This window comes from Mixophyes fleayi, chromosome 8 (assembly GCF_038048845.1).
Source record: "Mixophyes fleayi isolate aMixFle1 chromosome 8, aMixFle1.hap1, whole genome shotgun sequence".
Taxonomy (NCBI): Eukaryota; Metazoa; Chordata; class Amphibia; order Anura; family Limnodynastidae; genus Mixophyes; species Mixophyes fleayi.
In genome coordinates this window covers 23,273,028-23,287,612 of record NC_134409.1, presented here as the reverse complement: position 1 = coordinate 23,287,612, position 14,585 = coordinate 23,273,028, and positions in this window count along the sequence as shown.

The window sequence follows — 14,585 nt, the reverse complement described above, 5'->3', positions numbered from 1 at the left end:
CTTGTTAAGCCAAATCTACACCAGGTAAAATTCTGCTGAGGTAATATTTCTATAACTTTATTTATCGATAGGTTGTATGATGTGTTTCAACACAAATTATGTATCCGTCCCTATTTTATTTTTGGGACAACATTGGTGGATCCCATTGGTATCAGTTGCCATGCAGCGGTGACTGTGGAAACATACTTACTGTAATTACCTCTTTCTAGAACCGGAACATGGAAATGGTCATGAATTTCCCATTGCTAATTTTCTCGTATGCGCAGACCAATCTAAAGATAGGTACACACTACAGAATTTTCCACCAACTTTTTATGCCGATCGATTTTACATGCGATCGATGTTCCGATCGCTTGGTCCATGGACTCCATACACACTAGCCTTGTTTAGGATGATAAAGGGAAGAGCGGACGTCCCTTTAGCGACTTTTTAAAGCCATGTTGTCGTGAGCAATGACTGTAATTTTGTACTCACTGTTGTGGATCGGTCGGAAGTTTATACACACTACACAGCGGAAACGAGATTGGAATGAAAATATTAAACGGTACGACCAACCAAATGAGGCGACAATCGTACATTTGGGCAGACTTTCGACCATCGTGTCACTGCACACACTGACCCGACTTTTGAACGAGCGGTCGTATGTCGGCTGATTGAGCCGATTATTAGACAAAAACCGTGTAGTGTGTACCTAGCTTAAGACTAGTGAGGAAGTGAAGGGGAACTTATCTCTTACCTTAGGGAGAAGAAGAGATTGCCAAAGCTAGAAGATAGTAGATTATCCAATTGGTGTCCACTGCCATTGCCCAGTTCTAGAGTAAGGAAATTTACGGTATGTATAATACAAACTTTTTGTTATCTGCTCAACCATTTTGATGTGTCACAATTATCTAATTAGAAAATGTCGGGAAGTTTACATCAATACTGAGGAGAATGCAGCCAACAAAATTGCTATTTGTCCCTAATTCTCAGGGATTGTTACAGCTTTTAAATAATTGTACGAGGAAATGTCTGTCCCTTGAATATGTCCCTATTTTAAATACTGACCTACTTTACAGTACAATCACTTTTACGTTACATATTCTCTGGACATTTTATGTTAATCTTTATTTAAAAAGAGTAATTAAAATACAAAATTTCACTTTATGATTAAGTTCAGTAAATAATATAATTAGATTGGTCTAGGTATTCCTTGCTATAATGCAATCAAAGGTTCCCAACTGTGACACATAATTCTAGACAGACTTTGTACAGGGGTGACCGCTCCTGAGTGGTATCCACAATCCCCGCAATGATGTAATCGCAAGGACAGTGGTCAAAATGACAAAGATGACACAAGAATACCTCCGGAATACTTTTGTATCCCTGAAGGACTGCAGGCCATCAGTGTACTATCCATATCTGTGTGCTGGTGAACTATTACTACTAATAGGCAACATAGTGAAGCTCCGTTAATAATTTTAATCATAAAAGTAAATATTAAATACACTTACAATTTTGCAGTGTTTATTATGCATTGAAAGGTATCTTTGTCCGATGCTTTTGGTGGAGTCCTGCTGCCTTTATTCTGTTTAGTTTCACATGTCATGAGCAGTGATATGAGGAGCGTTGTGTGAAGGATGGCATTAAAATCAACTGAGACCTAACGCTAGGGCATAACGCTGAACTGATGGGCTTTTAATGATTGGCAAAACCAAAAAACAGCGCTGGAAACTGAGAGCACTAAACGCCCAATGATAAATCTGTGAAGTTGTAAAATCATCTAATAGATTTATTAATACAATGTAGCATCTGATATAAATTATAAAAGCACACAAACATCAGTAATAATATAGAAATGAAACAGATACTCAGTGCACTGGATAAAATGTAACAGACCAAAACAGCATGGATAGACTGGTGATTGCATGCAGTAAGAGTTAAGAAATCTGAATGTTATCAGGACATCTGTAATAACATATTGTATCGAGAAAGGCAATCTATGGGGATATGATGAATCTGAAAATTCCAATCGTTCTCCTGTGAATAAAGATATAGAGCAATTCCTCCAATCACTCAGCTAAAAATGAGCACATATAGTTCCTGATAAATTTAAAGTGTCTTGAACTTTTATTGAAATCTGGACTTTGAATAGTTGTTTGGAACTGAATTACACTGATATTCCGATTTTTTAGTTTATTTATTGCAATCCACATTTTATTGCACTCCAGAATTTATACATAAAACCTGTTGATGTTTGAGTAGTGAAGAAAAAGAAGAGTACTGTGGCACTAATAGTCTGGAACTGATGACCCCATTATCATAATATATTTAACAATCACAGAATACTATTATATTATATATAGTGAAATCTATATAATTGGTGGTGCAACCTCAAACTTATTGGAATGAATAGCAAAAGAGAAAGAATAAGAATTTATCAAAGGTGCACATTCAGAACTCCGATTGGAAAAAAATTAGCAGGGAATACATCCAAAAAATAAAACTTAACTTTTAATATTATTATAAAATATCATTTTAAAATTAGCGAAATATAGAACAGTGATAAGTGTGCAAAAGTGTATTAAAACTTCTAGCTGCACCTATACGATCTATATTTATTCAAAAGGGCTGTAGCTCCATATAAAATCTCTAAGAAGACAAACCTTAATAAATGACTATTAGTTCCACCTTGATCAAGCTGTATATTATCTATCAGCAAACAATCATATAGACAGCTCATGTCCCTAGAAGCCGTCTATGCTATTATTCAAACAGCGTAGAGAAAATGAAAATGTTCCACTATCAATTTTGAGTGAGTAGTGAACCAAGTCAAGCGGAACCTTCAGATTTCTATCACCTCCTACAATTATATCTCATTGGTTCTTATTATACACTCCCTATAGTAAGGCAATCATATAAAAAATCACTTCATCCTAAGACTATCTCTTAGCAAGCTATCATAGCATGTATGGGAAGTGATTTACTAACCGCTTGTTCAAATCTCCAAATAAACTGTGGGCTTAACGGAGCAATTCTGTATAAGAGAAAAGAGCAGCCTCTAAATTAAATATTTATTTGAGTATTGAATTAAATTGAGTAGTCTCTGCTCAACATTTCTGCTCTGTTGTTCATCCCTTCCCTTATGTGCCTTTTCCCTTCAGGTACAAATTGAAATTAATACTATGGTGGGGAAGTGAGACAACCCCATTAGAGCCTGTGGCAGCACTCAAAAACACCACCCCCCTTCGCCCCTTTAGGGAGCACCCATTTAATTATCAGTTATTGTATTTTTAATTTTATTTTGCTTTTATTCAAATAGGAATAAGGAGAAAAATTATTTTTATTATATAAGGGAACATTATGTAATATATTATATACACTTCCAATGAGCATGCATGAACGGGCAAGTCGAGTCACAGATGCGCAGGTGCACCAACACTAGCCCAGCTATGCTATTAGACTATCCTTACTGCTGCCAGCCAGTAGTGCCAAGCAACGGAGTTTCTGCTCCAGTGATATTTTATTACTAAATTTCGGCGATACCAGATTTTCTATTGCTGCAATAAGCAGGGATAGAAAATATGTGTTATTGCCACATAAATAATGAATAGGAGCCTATAACTGTTGCTGTTATCCCTTACTATACATTACTAACACTATATCTGCTGTTGTTATAACAAGCTATACCTTGCCTCAGCAGTGAAAGAGTTACATACCCATAATCCATTGCAAATCCAGCCCACCACGCAGCCTGCTCAGTACACAGTACTTCATTTCTGGAACCTGCTGTAAATGAAATTTGAAAATGTATTAAAGGAGGGAAAACCAGAAGAACTGAATCTCACTGTGCACTTTCAAAAGACACCTTTACTGCAGATAAATAATCCTACCTGCTTTACAGAGAAAATGCCTGGGGTTTACAGTCGCCTTTGTTTTATTTGCAAGCAAATAAAATAACCAGCCTGCCTGTGATTTCTATTTATCTCATTTGTTGCACTCTGGTGCGATCAATACATGAGATTTTGGGTAAAAAGTATAAACATTGTTACGGATATTTGCTGAATATATTATTCTAAAAGACAATGCTCTGAGATTTATATACTTCTCTTTAAATCACGTTACATATTGCAGAGAGCAAACCAATATCCGGGAATTGGCACTCTCTGGTATATATGGATTTAAATAATGTACAAGGGCAGCTCGTATATCCAAACAAATCCTGATGTTCAAAATAGAAATCTATTATTTGTTTATTCTATGGTGTCTGTGGAAACATTATTTATATAATAAAATTCTTACTCTGAGACCCAAGCTCACAGCCAGAACATTTTTTAGTTAAGAACAATGAAAGAAAAAATAAGAAATATTTAAGTGGTGGACAATACTTTGTTTTTTCTGTTTGTTTCTAAAAAAAATGATTTTCATAAAATGTTTGACATGCAAAGTGAGTTGCCTACAGACTGAACTTAGGAATCAATAATAATGACTTAATGTAATGTAAAGCCTGAAATCAAAATCAATCATGTCATGCTTTTTTTCACCATTAATGTGACCTTGAAACCCAAAAAAAGTAGTTTTGTTTGTAGCAAAAGAAGTAAAAATATAAAACCTAGTACACTCTGGTTGCAGAAGTGTGCACAGCCACTAAACTAACACCTTGCGGGAGCACCAGATCTGGATTAACCCGAGGTCTAACTGGGCTACAGCCTAGGGGCCTCGGGCATCCAGGGGGCCCTTGACAGAGCTCAGCAACATTATTGATCGGGCCGGGGATGGGGGCGCCCCCGGCCCGATCAATGCTGCTGAGCCTGTCACTGTTGTCCTTCCGCGGCACTCAGTAATCTCCATACTGAGGAGATTGCGTGAGAGTGTCACGAGATCTCCTCAGTAAGGAGCTTACAGCGCGCAGCGGAAGGACAACAGTGACAGGAGAAGGTAAGCGCTTGGGGGGGGGGGGGAGGCGGCTAACGGCGGGGGTCTCACAGGGGAGAGGGGGCGTCAGGCGGCTAACAGGGTAACAGGGGGGGCCTCACAGGGGGGCCTCCATTCCCTTAATCCGGCCCTGGGGAGCACTCCTAGCTTTTACTATAGCAGTAAGTCTTTTTTAATAAGTCTCTATCAGCTTCGCTTACCTGAAATTTGCACTTCTATCCCACTCGTCCCTGTTCAAAATTTTAAAGTCCACCAAATTGTGAGGGGATCTCCTGTTGGCCCTCTTTTGGCCATTCCACAGGTTTTCAACAGGATAACTTGCAAATCTTTTATATGGTCATGGAGCCCGTCATTGACTGATAATAACCTACATAATCTCCTATATTATGATTCAGTGCATTGGCCATGTCATGTTGATGAGTACAGTGCCCTAAGTCTGCTTGGAGCGGTTCTATGTCAAAATAGAAAAAGCGCTGTCAAAAGGCACACTTGGTATCCATCTCTTTCATTATTGGTGTTCTCTTCAATGTCCACAATGGACTTTTCTGGGGTGTCAAATAAAACTGTATACTGATCTGTAATGCCATGTGCTTTAAAGTCCTATGTCACTTGTACAGTGTAGAAAGTCACAGAAAATGCATTAGAATGTTGGTAACAACATGTCTCATAACTTTTTACTTTGTTGTGAAAAACCACTTCGAGCAAATTGGAAAATGAGCGATCAGGAGTGAATAAGTTTACAACATATCCATAGTATCGAATCACGCCTCCTGGGTTTCCAGTTTTTTGCTTTATTGATTACAATGAAAGGACTGACATAATAAATTATAAACACAGCAGGGAAAGTCAATTGCTTTTGTTACTTAATAGTGTAGATTAATGTGAGATCAATATAGAGAATGGAGTGAATACAAACACTGTGTGACTGCTGTAGGGCACCACCTCTGGGAGCATTTCTCTGGCTACATCATGCTAATTCCAGGTCAAAATGACTTAGTGCTAGTTGTTCCATTGCATAACAATTTAGTAACACAGAAAGTGCTATGAGCCACCCAGTTAGCAGATATTATATGCAAACATTACAATATAAGTTTAGTTCATTTTATATTGTTGAGGTAAATTTCAGTAATAGCGGGGCTGAATGAAGCCTGTGGGCACACAGCCATTGGTATCCTAAGCCCCGCCTTACTGACTAGCCACACCTCTTTTACATGGAACATCCCATAGCTCAGCCAGAGCTGTCACAATTCCCCATTTAATATTTTGCTGGGGGGAAAAAGTTGTACATATGCTCTTTGACAACATGCTAAATTTGCTCCTGAGTAATCCCATATTTAAAATATGCTCTGTCCAAAATATAATTGGCACTCAGGTTTAGAAGTGGTTTCTATGCAAATTTTCTGTAACAAGTAAAGTCACAGAAGTAGAGGTAGCCAATATTGGATTATTTTCTTTGAAAGGAGAAAAAAAAATGCTTCTATCTATGGTCTGATTTCCTGCCAAAAAAGCAGACAAGTCAGAAGACGAACGGCAGCGGTGAAAATAATCAGAAATAGGCAGCAGTGCAGTGCTTAAGAGATATCATTTGCAAGTGCCAAGTTAATTAAATATGTTTAACGGGCTTAAACTTAATATACAAATTTACTTATTTAAAAGATCTACTAGCAATTTTCAGAAACCTTTATAAAAATGTTGGCATACCATGACAGAACGTGAGATGTCCAAGTTATCGCTCTCTTTGACTTCGCTTGTTGTAAACTGTATGAGGCTGTGTACAGTGTCCTACATTCCTTTCAGGGATTTAAGGTGTTGGTCCCTGCGTTGCCTATTTTGAAGTGGGTGGAACAGAACAATAAATAGCCAATCAGATCATCAGAAGGTTCATGGCAGCGCAATGAGGTGATACATTGTGCCCTCAATTCCCGTCCTCTCCTCCCCTATGTCTAGGAGAATTGCAGACTTGGGAGTCTGGGAGGAATCCCAAATATCCTGAGGCCTCATAGAGGTTCCATGAGAGTTGGCATGTATGGATTATATGTATTTTTAGTGACATAAATAAAGGCAGTATTTATTGTCTGAAGTTAAATCGTTTTTGTTATGAGAAAGGGCATGTGCTGGCTGAAACACGTTAGCCGCTAACATTCTCATGTTTTAAAGATGTGAAATGAAGAAAGAAGATCTTTGAACTTTTTCAAAATAAGCCGTTCCGGGAACGCTCGTTTACTTGTTTTTATCTTGAGCTGGTGAATGAATTTTCACCATCAAACAGTCACATCGAAATCTCACTTATATCCCTGGCTTAATTTCTCTGTTGGTGCGTTAGAGCGGCCTTTATATTTCTTTGTTCTGTAATTATTGTCTAACATTAAAAAAGATTAAACTATCTGAAGAATTGAAGCCTGTGCTTTATCATCTATCAGTTTCATGGACTAGAAAGGGTCGTATTGGTTTCTCATTAAAGATAACTTATTACCTTTTTGTGCAGGAGCTCAGGAGGAGATATGGCCCTAAACCAGGGACCCTGAAGCTTAGCAATTAATAAGCAGTATGCAAAAAATGTTGTAACAAAGACAGTGAATCTTTTAAATGTATAGCAGCTGTCTACGAATGAATTCTCTAATTAACAAAGCAGCTTTATTGCTGGCGGAAACAACACAGGAACAGTTTGGAAGTGAATAACTCTAGATTATTCAGGAGCAGAAAGAAGGTTTTTGATTCAGAAATATCTTTTCTATGGGAAAGTTCCTTTATTATTCTCCAGTTTGTTTGCACGTGCTTACCACCTGTTTATGGGCCTGATTCATTAAGGATCTTAACTTAAGAAACTTCTTATTTCAGTTTGCTGGACAAAACCATGTTACAATGCAAGGGGTGCAAATTAGTATTCTGTTTTGCACATAATTAAAATACTGACTGTTTTTTTATGTAGCACACAAATACTTGATAGCTTATTTGCACACTGAAATTTAAAGTTGATATTTGTGTGCTACATGAAAAACAGTCAGTATTTAACTTATGTGCAAAACAGAATACTAATTTTCACCCCTTGCATTGTGACATGGTTTTGTCCAGGAGACTGAAATAAGAAGTTTCTTAATTTAAGATCCTTAATGAATCAGGCCCTATGTCACAACCATAGATATGCACATTTTCTGGAAGTTTCTTCTCCAAATTGTTTCTTCGTGGTTCTTTGTGAATGTGGTTAAGAATTTGTTGTTTTTAATGTCATTTTTTCCAACTAAAAATTTGGCAAATCTATGTTGAAAGGTCGTTACACAAATCTAATATTCCACCATTTTCAAGAAATAGCTGTCACGGATCAATAGAGAAATACAGCTAAGGAGCCATAGATAGGTGAAAAAACAAACAATGTTTATTGCTGGAGAGTATGAACAGTTGATGACATAATAGCTTGCAGAATTTACCAGATATACAGCAGTTGCAGGTAAATGGGAGGTGAGGAAATAATTCAGGCAGCATGCACAGGGAAATGCACAGATAAGTCCCAGGTTCACATAAGGAACAGGTCAGCAGGTTGTATGTTGAAATAGATCTCCAGCAGCATAAATCCAGGAGCACAAAGAGGAGGAAGTGACCACAGAGAATAACCTCAGGATGTGACAACAGGATGGGACAACAATAACCAGCAATGACTGCTGGGAGGAACAGGTATATATATGGGAAATGAGAACACACCCAGGTGCATGGGATAATTGGAGAAAGTGTTAACCCCTAATGCAACATGAAAGGCAAGATAGCAGAACCTCTGGTGATCAGAGGTACTGCTGCAAATACACACTAATAAAGTCAAAAGGCAGGAGCTGCCAGGCAATGTAGCATGTAATGCATAACCTTGCAGGCAGATCCTGACAATAGCACTTCAGTCTGGATTAGTAACAATTAAAGATCTTTTAAAGTTTGTTTTTCAAAGAGAACTACAAATCATCTGTAATTAAACAATTCTGGAGCTTTTTACCCATCACTGATATTATTTTTATTGTATTACCTATTTTTATACAGAGTTTTTAATTTTTTATATTTATCATATATGGGGCTGTTCACTGTTTTATAAATATGCCCCTTAATCTGGTGTTGTACTAAGATAGAGTACAATTTGATCTAGAACCATAATATAAAAAGCTGCCCTAGAACACTACTACCGTGAGCTTTTATATCAAAGACTTTTAATACGACAATTTTGGCATGTGAATAATTAGAACTTGCTCTCATAAAATTCTAGTAGGCTTATGTGCTGATGTTTAAACAATAGTGTCCATTTTCTGCAAAATTCCAGTATTCACTCTTTATCCATTCAGTATAAATTTAACAGTCAGGTGAAGCATAAAAAAGTTAGTCATTTGCTTCAGTAATTATTTAGTTATGTATATATATTTATTGTTTTGAGCCAGAAGACTGATACTAAGCGTTTCTTGAAAATGGAACAATACCTTTTGGAATCTATGACTTCTGATCATTTGGTCATTTTTATTTTGCCCGGGATTTCAGATTTGCAATTGGTTAAGTGTTGAATAGACATACTGTATGTTAAATGAACATTTCACTGATCCAATTAATTCAGCCTATGATTGGATATAAAGTAAACACCCATAAATATCTGATTGGGCAAATTAATTTTGTGTTGAACTTATTTTATCAATTATTAATTTTTTTTCTTAAACATATATGGGGTATGATATTAGGAAGTGGCTGGCACATTTACTTATGAAGTTAGCGATCTGCATACTTTTAGTAATACAAATTTATGAAAACAGTTTGGGACACATAGGGATCAGTTACAAATGTCTGCCTGAACTATCTGATCAGTTCTGAATCAAACTATGAGATCCTAAAAACTAGGTAACATGGTTGGCAACATATATAGTGACCGTTATTTGATTATTTTGAATGCATTAATCATTTTTTTTATTTTTTTAGACTTGTGATTGGTTAAGTGGTTTACAGACAACTTAAATTGGCCATGAGAGAGTTCTGTTTCATTGGAGGAGAGAAACACATCTCTCCTACCCAATTGGAGAACTCTCTTTATTGAAACCTAGTGAGTCTAGTGCCAAGCTGTCAAGACACCTGGACTAAAGCCACTCCTTACTCTGTACCAGTCTCATGAATATATACCTGAACCTATCGTTGAAAAGTGCTAAATGGGTCTCTAATTGGACTCACCGACTGTCCCCTTTGGTGTCGTATAATGGTTTCATATTCACACTTTTTTCTTAAGAAAAAATAAGGTATTTTTTTAAAAAACACTCCTAAATCAACAATATGACTATAACACTTAAAATTTTAAATATTTCACTGGTTTTAAAGAGTATGATGGTTATACAGGATTTTTAATTAATATATAATAAATGTTATGATTTGAAATGATGAAAAATTGTATAAAAGATAAATATAAGGGACGATTATAGTGCTCAGTCAGAATATGTCAATATTACAGCAATGTACAAGAAAGACAATGTGTTAAATATATCTAATGAAATTGGTCCTTAAGAGATCCAAGTTTTTACGCCATCATAAATAAATTTGTACATGGATTCCAACTCTCTATCCCTTCATGCAAATAAATGCAGTATAGGGGCCTGATTCATTAAGGATCTTAACTTAAGAAACTTCTTATTTAAGTCTCCTGGACAAAACCACAAACATCAACTTTAAATTTCAGTGTACAAATAAGCTATCAAGTATTTGTGTGCTACATGAAAAAACAGTCAGTATTTAACTTATGTGCAAAATAGAAAACTAGTTTGCACCCCTTGCATTGTAACATGGTTTTGTCCAGGAGACTTAAATAAGAAGTTTCTTAAGTTAAGATACTAAATGAATCAGGCCCTAGGTCTGTATCAGTGGACGGGACTTCTGATGTGTAAGTCCATTATGATGAATAAACTATGTGAGGAGACAAAAAATGGGTGTAGAATAAAGTAATAAATTACTCACATGTACATTTGTGTTGTTGATCCTGAAGAAATGTCGGTAATCCAACGTGATCCACCTCATTATTCACGACTGCCGTCAAACTTGTCCAAACGCTCACTGCCGGATGGTGTATACTTTTCGCGCTCAGGTGAGCGTACCAATACAAGGGAGTTAACAGAAGAACCTAATTCAATTTATAGGATTCTAGTGCAGAAGTTATTCTTTCATTTTTCCTACTAGTTTGTACAATGACCTCGTCTTCTCATTCAGGAAAGGTCTCAAGACTCCCCCCATCCTTTCAGATAGATCAGTTCTAAAAAGAGAAGAAGAACAGAGTTTCATTCAAGTGATGTATTGACAGTCAATAGTTGATACTTCGATCATTTGTAACTATTCCCATGGGATTAATTCTAAAAACTAATACTTTACTCTATATTAGTTATAAGGGGCAGCACGGTGGTGTAGTGGTTAGCACTTCTGCCTTACAGCACTGGGGTCATGAGTTCAATTCCTGACCTGGCCTTATCTGTGTGGAGTTTGTATGTTCTCCCCGTGTTTGCGTGAGTTTCCTCCGAGTGCTCCGGTTTCCTCCCACACTCCAAAAACATACTAGTAGGTTAATTGGCTGCTAACAAATTGACCATAGTATGTGTGGGTGTTAGGGAATTTAGACTGTAAGCCCCAATGGGGCAGGGACTGATGTGAGTAAGTTCTCTGTACAGCACTGTGGAATTAGTGGCACTCTATAAATAAATGGTGATGATGATTAATGATGATCCTTATAGACATAAGGAAACAGCGAATATTAATATGATCACTCACTTTATGCCACTTGTATTTGTATCATAATGAGGGATATGAGGGCTGTTTTTTTTTTAATATATGAGCCCTTACCATAGCAGCTAGTTACATTTATACAGCTATTATGTTTCTCTTTTGTAGCTGATAATCACACTTGTACAGCTACTAAATTTCCCTTCTGTAGCTATGTGTCAATGCTTCTATTTATATTTAGCATAAACACTTATCTTAGAGTTTGTTTCAGAGATATATTCTCACATTTTCACATGAATTTTTATCTTATACAATCATATTTTATTCTTTCTTTGTGCAGAGTTCTGATATGTATCTTCTGTCTGTGCCCTTTTTAACAGTATATTAGGCAATGAGACCGTATCTGCTTCAAAATATATATATTTGCTCTCTGCATTAATTTATATCTTATGAATTATCTACCGCATTAGCTTGCTATATCTCGCATAGCTGTACTACACTCTATGTGAGATTATTAGGTTTAGTTTATGAACAATATAGCAGTTCCACATCCAAATAGTATATTTTCAGGGTGTAGTACGTGTTCACGATGCTGTAAACACCGACATTACATTACATGATCGTACGCTGGGTCCGTTGTATTACTGCTTTAAATATTCAGGTCGCGGTTCAAAGTGACGTCAGTTTAAAGTCCTTATATTGGAACTGTGCTGAGTCTGTGTATACATAAGTCTGTGTTTTTAACATGTTTCTTTGTTTACATTCGGATTATTTACGTCGCTGTAAACACTGTCGGTCTTTACGGCATCGTTAAAGTGACTACCACCATTATTTTCAGATTAGGGTGAATAACACTTGTGATATTAGTTCTACAAAGTGTATTCATTTCTATCCTTTCCCTCTTTTCCCCCAGATCAGAGAGGGAAAAATAGATTGATTTCTTGAAATACATGTTGAGGGCTGTGAATTGGTGCATGTTGTAGAGGGTATAAAAAAATTAGACCGTGCTATAATTTTTATTAAGTTAATTAAGTTAACTCTTCTGACCATGGTAAGAGGGAGCTTTCTCCATAAGCTGTGATACATAATTTGCCATACTATTGGTTATTCCTCCTACATCCCAAGGTAATACATTATATTTAGATCAATTTATCTTGAGAACAGAAAGCATCCAACAGATTATAAAGGAAATCGCCTTCATCTGCCAATAGCATGTCATCAGTCTAATGGGCAATTGTATCAAGTTTTTCACATGCCGAGACCCCTTGTATATTCATATGTGATCTAATTGAAAAAAAGAAGGAAAAAGGTTGAAAGCCTTTCCCAAAACAGGAAGGAGGTTCATCATCATCATCATCACCATTTATTTATATAGCGCCACTGATTCCACAGTGCTGTACAGAGAACTCATTCACATCAGTCCCTGCCCCATTGGGGCTTACAGTCTAAATTCCCTAACACACACACACACACACACAGACAGACTAGGGTCAATTTCTTAGCAACCAATTAGCCTACCAGTATTTTTTTGGAGTGTGGGAGGAAACCGGAGCACCCGGAGGAAACCCACGGAAAACAAAGGGAGAACCTACAAACTCCACACAGATAAGGCCATGGTCGGGAAATTAACTCATAACCCCAGTGCTGTAAGGCAGAAGTGCTAACCACTTAGCCACCGTGCTGCCCATTCATTGGATATAAATGGGGAAGGACAGTCATGGTTACTAGCAGTGACTTTAATATAGGAGACTGATAATACTTCTGCGCTACAGCAGTCACACACTCTACCTACCAACAACTAAATTATTATTCCATGACCTTATTCATCAATTTGTCTCCTCACCTCTTAGATTGTAAGCTCATTGAGACAGAGCCATCTTTAGCTTCTGTGTCCTGCTATTGTATGTATTTTATTTGTATTATGATCCATTAAATGTACAATGCTAAATAATATATTGGTGTTTTACAAATAAATAATAATAATAATCAGATATGCAAGAGGACAAACAATGCAGAAGTTAGTGGGTAACTTAGCCGAGTTCTTCTGCTCTGACTAAAGGTGTTGGAAACATACCCACTGACATATATCCTAGCTGCTGGGATAGTATACAATAGCTTAACCTACTGAATGGACTTGGAACTTATCCTGAAACCCCTCAGGACTTCCTACAGATATGTCCATTCCACTGAATCAAAGGCCATGCCGGCATCAAGAGACACCACCATATAGAAAGGTCTGAGATCGGAGATTGTGGACTTACCGGGGATAAATTAAACCCGGTCTGGGTGGACAATCTGAGCTATGACCTTATTTATTCTGATGGCCAAAACCTTTGCCAGTATTTTAACGTCTGTAGGTAATAAAGAGATGGATCAGTAAGATTCAGAGTAAAGTAAATCTTTACATGGTTTTTGAATTCCAATAATTAATGCTTCTGACATTGAAGGAGGTAATATCTCCCCAGACACTATGGGCCTGATTCAGAGTGAAACATAAGCGTACCTGTAACTTGCGACTGAAAAAGCCATAAACAAGTCTATGCTTATGTACGCCGTATTCAGAGTTGAAGATGTATCCAGATCTCAATGAGCTGTGTTCATAACGTTATTGCAATCTCCCATACAGATCATTGTTGTGTGCATTTATAGCACCATAAAGACAGTACTCTTCCTAAGGATTCCATTATTAAAAGAGGGAGGTATACAGATTGCTAGCAAGGAGGAGAGTCACAAATGAGAACATATCATCCATATGAGTCAATTTGGACGTGATCTGGAACAAAGTCTAATTGCTTTCTTTATTGAAACTGATACACCGATCAAATTTGGTGAGTGCATAGATTGGTAAGACCAAACCAGGGCCAAAACATTACTACCCAACAGATGTGTTTCAACCAGGCATGCTATATAAGTATTATACTTCCTAATCTGTCCCAGGGCAAGTCTCCTTTTAATCTTATTAT